Source organism: Hordeum vulgare, chromosome 4H, assembly GCF_904849725.1.
Source record: "Hordeum vulgare subsp. vulgare chromosome 4H, MorexV3_pseudomolecules_assembly, whole genome shotgun sequence".
NCBI lineage: Eukaryota > Viridiplantae > Streptophyta > Magnoliopsida > Poales > Poaceae > Hordeum > Hordeum vulgare.
In genome coordinates, this window is record NC_058521.1 from 590793910 (window position 1) to 590800471 (window position 6562).

A 6562-nucleotide genomic window follows, 5' to 3' on the forward strand; every position below is an offset into this window, starting at 1 on the left:
AATGGTCTTTTGGGCAGACCTTATTGAGATGCTTGAAGTCGATGCACATTCGGAGAGACTTGTCCTTCTTGGGCACCATGACAACATTGGCGAGCCACTCGGAGTGGTGTACCTCGCGAATGAAGTTGGCTGCCAAAAGCTTAGCCACCTCCTCTCCGATTGCCTTCCTCTTGTGCGCGGCGGACCGACGCAGGCGTTCTCGGACAGGCCGAGCAGCAGGATCCACATGCAGTCGGTGCTCAGCCAACTCCCTGGGTACACCTGGCATGTCAGCGGGCTTCCATGCGAAAATGTCCCAGTTCTCACGGAGGAATTGGATGAGCTCGGCTTCCTATTTAGGATCGAGGGTGGTGGAGATGTTCGTCGGGGCAGCGGCGTCATCTGTCGGGTGGATACTGACCTTCTTCGTTTCTCCCGCCGACTGGAATGCGGATTCCGAAGCTGGCTTCTTCGAATGCATCAGGTCAGCGGGGTCGACTGTCTTCTTGTACTCGTCAAGCTTGAGGACAGCCATCTGCTGATCGGCAATCCTCGATCCCTGCTGCAGACACTCCTAGGCCCGTTGCCGATTGCCTGTGATAGTGATCACACCTTTTGGGCCTGGCATCTTCAGCTTCAGGTACACGTAACATGGACGGGCCATGAAACACGCATACGCCGGGCGGCCCAGAATCGCGTGGTACGCACTCTGGAAGTCCACAACCTCGAACGTCAGTTTTTCCTTGCGGAAGTTCTTGTCGGAGCCGAAGACGACGTCCAACACGATCTGGCCGAGTGACTTGGCCTTTCGTCCAGGGACGACTCCATGGAACTGCATGCTGCTCTCGCTAAGTTTGGACATCGGAATGCCCATCCCCTTGAGAGTGTCAGCGTACATGATGTTCAAGCCGCTACCGCCGTCCATGAGGACTTTGCGCAGTCGGACTCCTTCCACCACCGGGTCGACGACCAGGGCTTGCCTCCCTGGGGTGGGTACGTGTGTTGGATGATCCGACTGGTCAAAGGTGATCGCAGTCTGAGACTATTTGAGGAACGCGGGGTTGGTCAGGGTGGCCATGTTCACCTCCCTGTTCACCAACTTCAGTCGACTCTTGCTTTCAACGTCCCCTCGAAGGTCCTGATGAAGACTCGGGCCAAATATGCCCAACTGTAGATGCTTGAAGGAGCCAACTGTTTCAGCCACGCTCGTGCCGAGCCGTCGAGCATCAGGGGGAGATGTTTCATGGTGACCTGGTCGTCTCCACCGCCGATCTGGACTGCCACTCGGTAGTCGTCCAGCCACGTTTCTGGCTTGGATTCTCCTGTAAACTTGCTGATTCCCGTTGCCAATCGGAAGTTGGGAGGGATGTCAGCCGAACGGATGGCTCGACTGAAACACTCGGGGCCAGAGATAATGGTCCTGCTTCCACTCGGATGGTCTATATCATGACCATCGCGGTGGGCCCAGCCCCTGTCGACCCTCCTCTAGGCGATATATCCTCTTGTGTCGGGCCTTGGATCATAAGTGTCACCGACCGAACGCCGATCATCATGATGTCGGGGCCCGTAGGGCCCACCCTGCGGAGGGGTGCGTGAACGGCGACGATCTTCGGGATTCATGGAACGGCTGCCTCCCCTGTGTCGCTGATGAGAACCGGGGCTGTGAACTGACCGATGCATGTTCGCACGAACAGAACTATTGTGGATCCTGTTGTGCGACTGGGAGACCGCCGAATTTTGCTGTTGCGCCGTGTGCAGCAGGGCACGGATCTGCTCGATCCCTCTGCCAGCCTCTGAATTAGTCGGTTGGAGGGAATCAGCTATCTTGGCGGCGGCGGCCAGGTTGAGGACGGGTGTGCGGAACACCTCCACGTTGCTCTGACGAGTGCGCCGACTGGCAGAACGGTGGGGCTGACGGCGAGCGCCGGATGTTTCGCCGACCTCGTGCTCGTTCCGGCCGGTTTGGCGGGGAATTTCATGGGAGTTGGCCATGTGCACTTCGGTTGCAGGCCTGCGACCCAAGTACTCGGAAGGAAACTCAGTCGGAACTGAGTCCGAGCGCTGGGACGGGGGCGCAACTACAACCGACTCGAGGACCGCCACTTGTGAAGACGCGCTCTGGCGCGCCTGGGCGTGTTGCACCCAACGCTGGAGCCGCGGACGGCGAGACCGCTTGTTGCGGCGCGTGACGGGGGCGAAGGTCGACACCGGAGCCGACTGTGGGAGAAGAAGGATGCCGCGGGCGCCGGCACGGAAGTGCGTAGCCCCGCGACTGGGGAGCGCCTCAATGTCGAGAGGAGCATCCCGAAGCCATGCCGAATCATCGACGATGAAGGAGAGAGCGCCGAAGAGGATCTCATGACCCATGCACAAATCTCCACCGGATGACATGATGAAAAGATGTAGTCACAAACTCGCCGAAAGTCGCTTAGACGCCTGCCCCACGGTGGGCGCCAACTGTCATGGGTATAAGTCTAACAGTAGATGTGTAGGGTACGAAAGGATGGGCAGAGCCTTAGCTACGACGAGGTTGTATGTGTTCAGGTCCGTCTACGGTGGAGGTAAAATCCCTACGTCTCAGTGCTCTTGGGAGCTTGATGTCGAGTGGAATATGGATTACAGCGAATTGCTAACCCCTGCACCAGTGGGGAAGGGCAACTTATATAGAGTGCGCTGCCCTTCACAACGGTTCGGTGCACAGGGGTGGAGTAGTGGCGATTAAATGTCTACGTTACAGGTAATGTATGCCTTAAATGCTAATAAAGGTACATGAAAACGTATGACCGTTGCCCTCCAGGGGGGTTACAATGTATAGAGTGGAATCTAGTCGGTAAGTTTGATACGCTCTGAATGCTCATCTCCGACTGGATGATGGAGGAATCGTCACCGATTGGATGATGGGAAGTCCTTAATTCAGTCGGAACTGACTAAGGGTCTTGTCCCTTATGAAGGGTAGTCCTTGGGTAGGACCTATAGGGCAGGCCTATGACCCTACCCTAGGACTATAACCCCATCAATAACAGAATTATGAAAGTGTGGAAAACACAAAACAGAAAGAAAAAGGATAGATTTGTTGGGTTGCCTCCCAACAAGCGCTTTTGTTTAACGCCCTTAGCTAGGCGAAAGGTGATGGAATCACGTATAGTCATCTTTGGTGCTCAAACCATAAGTACTGTGATCATTTATCATCTTAAGATCTTCATCTTTATTGGATGACTCACCACTAGCTTTAGGAACAAAAACAGACTTGACGGTCTTTTTGAGAGTGAGATTTGGAGTATTTTGCACAGCGGCAAAAGCGGAACCTAAGTTGGTTATGACATCTTCTAGTTTGCCAATTCTAGAAGAATCATTAACTATAAGTTCCTTCTCCCTTAAATTTTTCAAAAAAATTCCCACTTTGGATCCGTACTGAGTAATTTGATTGTGGATCTTTCTATCCAAACGTTCAATAAGTTCAACTGTGGCAATTTTGTTTTCAATAGCGTCAAGCCTTTGCATAACGTGTTCCAAGGTCAAGGTAGTTCCATTAACCATGATCGGGGGTGAGCCTACCAAATTCATGATAGCTCCATAGGAGTCAACAGTATGGCTCCCAAAAAAAATTCCCGCCTACAATGGTATCAAGGATGTACCTATTCCAAGGAGAAATCCCAACATAGAAACTGCGAAGGAGGATGGTAGTGGGTTGCTTACGAGTAGATCTACTTTGAGCATTGCAAATCCTGTACCAAGCGTCCCTTAAATTTTCTTCCTCATTCTGCCTGAAATTGAGAACTTCATTCTCAAGAGTATCGTTTGGAGTGGTGGGTCTATCCATTGATGGACTATCTCACACACAAACGAGCAGGAAGAGAGAGTGAAATGGGCAAAAGAAAACGACAAAGGAGAAAGGCAAATGAAAACGGCAAATGTGAAGTGGGGGAGAGGAAAACGAGAGGCAACTGGCAAAAAATTAAATGCAGGAGATGACTTTGTGAGACCTACTTGGATAGATCTCTCCTTCCCCGACAACGGCGCCAGAAATACTTCTGCTACTACAACAAAAGACCTTCCAACGACGCCAGAAATAGGCGTGTTACGGCACCAGGAATCCTTCTGCTACGGCTACGCCTTAAGGGACTTCCTAGGCAAATATGCAAAGGATTTCCCCCGTGGCCTTGGAGCCTTGCGTTGGTGTTCCCTCGAAGCGGAAAGGGTGATGTAGCGCAGCGGTGGTAAGTATTTCCCTCAGTTTGAGAACCAAGGTATTGATCCAGTGAAGGAGTATCTCAAGTGCCTGCACAAACACAAAACCCTTGCTCCCAACGCTATGAAGGGGTTGTCAATCCCTTATAGATTGTTCGCCAAGTGAGAACTGAAAGCAACAAAGTAACAAAGCAAAGTAAAAGCGAAAGTGGAAACGATAGGTGTGAATAGACCCGGGGGTCGTAGCGTTTACTAGTGGCTTCTCTCATGAAAGCAAGTACACGGAGGGTGAACAAATTACTGTCGAGCAATTGATAGAACCGCGCAAAGTCGTGACGTCATCTATGGCAATGATTATATCTATAGGCATCACGTCCAAAACAAGTAGACCGATACTTTCTACATCTACTACTATTACTCCACACGTCGACCGCTATCCAGCATGCATCTAGTGTATTAAGTCCAAAAGAACAGAGTAACGCCTTAAGCAAGATGACATGATGTAGATGGACAATATCATATCTACGACAAAGCCCACCTTGTTACCCTTGATGGCAACTACACGATGTGTGCCTTGCTGCCCCTACTGTCACTGGGAAAGGTCACCACATGGTAAGAACCCAAAACCAAGCACTTCTCCCATTGGAAGAATCATAGATCTAGTTGATCAAACAAAACCCAAGACTCGGAGAGACTTACAAGGATATCAAATCATGCATATAAGAAATCAGCAAAGACTCAAATATATATCATAGATAATCTGATCACAAATCCACAATTCATCGGATCTCGACAAACACACCGCCAAAGAGGATTACATCGGATAGATCTCCATGAAGATCATGGAGAAATTTGTATTGAAGATCCAAGAGAGAGAAGAAGCCATCTAACTACTAACTACGAACTGTAGGTCTGAAGTGAACTACTCACGAGTCATTGGAGGGGCGATGATGTTGATGTAGAAGCCCTCCAACTCCAAAGTCCCCTCCGGCACGGCACCGGGAAGGGTCTCCAGATGAGATCTCGCAGAAACGGAAGCTTGCAGCGACGGAAAAGTATTTTCGTGGGTCCCTTGATTTTTTCTGTATTTTAGGGAATATATAGGCGAAGGAGCTAGGTAAAGGGGGCGGTAGGGAGGCCACAAGCCAGCCATCCGCCGCCCCCTGGTGGCGGATGGGGGGCTTGTGGGCCCCCTGTAGCCCTCCTGGCTTGGCCCTCAAGCCCCCCGATCTTCTTCCGTTCGGGAAAAATTTATTTCGGCGATTTTATTCCGTTTGGACTCCGTCCCAAAAATCAGATCTGAAAAGAGCCAAAAACACATAAAAAACAGGAACTAGCACTAGGCACTGAATTGATAAGTTAGTCCCAAAAAATATATAAAAGGTACATAAAACATCCAAAGATGACAAGATAACACCATGAAACCATCAAAAATTATAGATACGTTTGAGACGTATGAGTGATCTTCACCAATTCCTTATTGTGCGTTTGTCTTGGCTACTGTCATATGCTTGGGAAAGATCTATATTCATATGTCAACTTGGAGGTAAGTATTCATGAATTATTATTGTTGACATTACCCTTGAGGTAAGCAGTTGGGAGGCAAAACTATAAGCCCCTATCTTTCTCTGTGTCCAGCTGAAACTTTGATCTCATGAGTACCACGTGAGTTGTAGAAATTGTAGAGAACAAAAGAATGATTGAGTATGTGGATTGGCTTTACAAGCTCTTATTTGACTCTTTCTGATGTTGTGATAAATTGCAATTGCTTCAATGACTAAAGGTTATCGGTTGTTACTTCTCGGTAAGGTTTTTGATCCATGCTTTACTTTCTGAAGGAATTATCACTTTAGCATGAGAGATTATATGTTGGTATTGTTGTTCTGAGCTCGATCATGATGCATGCATGTTCGTATCTTGTTTTTTCGACACCTCTCTCCCTAAACATGTGGACATATTTATTGAGCTCGACTTCCGCTTGAGGACAAGCGAGGTCTAAGCTTGGGGGGGTTGATACGTCCATTTTGCTTCATGTTTTCATGTTGATATTTATCGCTTCTTTGGCTGTTATTTCACTTCACGGTACTATTCTTATGCCTTTTCTCTCTTATTTTGCAAGGTTTACATGAAGAGGGAGAATACCGGCAACTGGAATTCTGGCCTGAAAGTGGAGCAAAGTTGATATACCTATTCTGCGCAACTCCAAACGCCGTGAATATCAACGGGGATTTTTTTACCAATTTATCAAAAATATTGGGCCGAAGAAGTGCCAGAGGGGCACCACGGGGTGCCCACAAGCCTGCACGGCGCGGTCACCCCCCCCCCAGGTCGCGCCATGGGGGCTTGTGGGCAGCCCACTGGCCCACTGGCCCCCCTCTTTTGCTATATGGAGGGT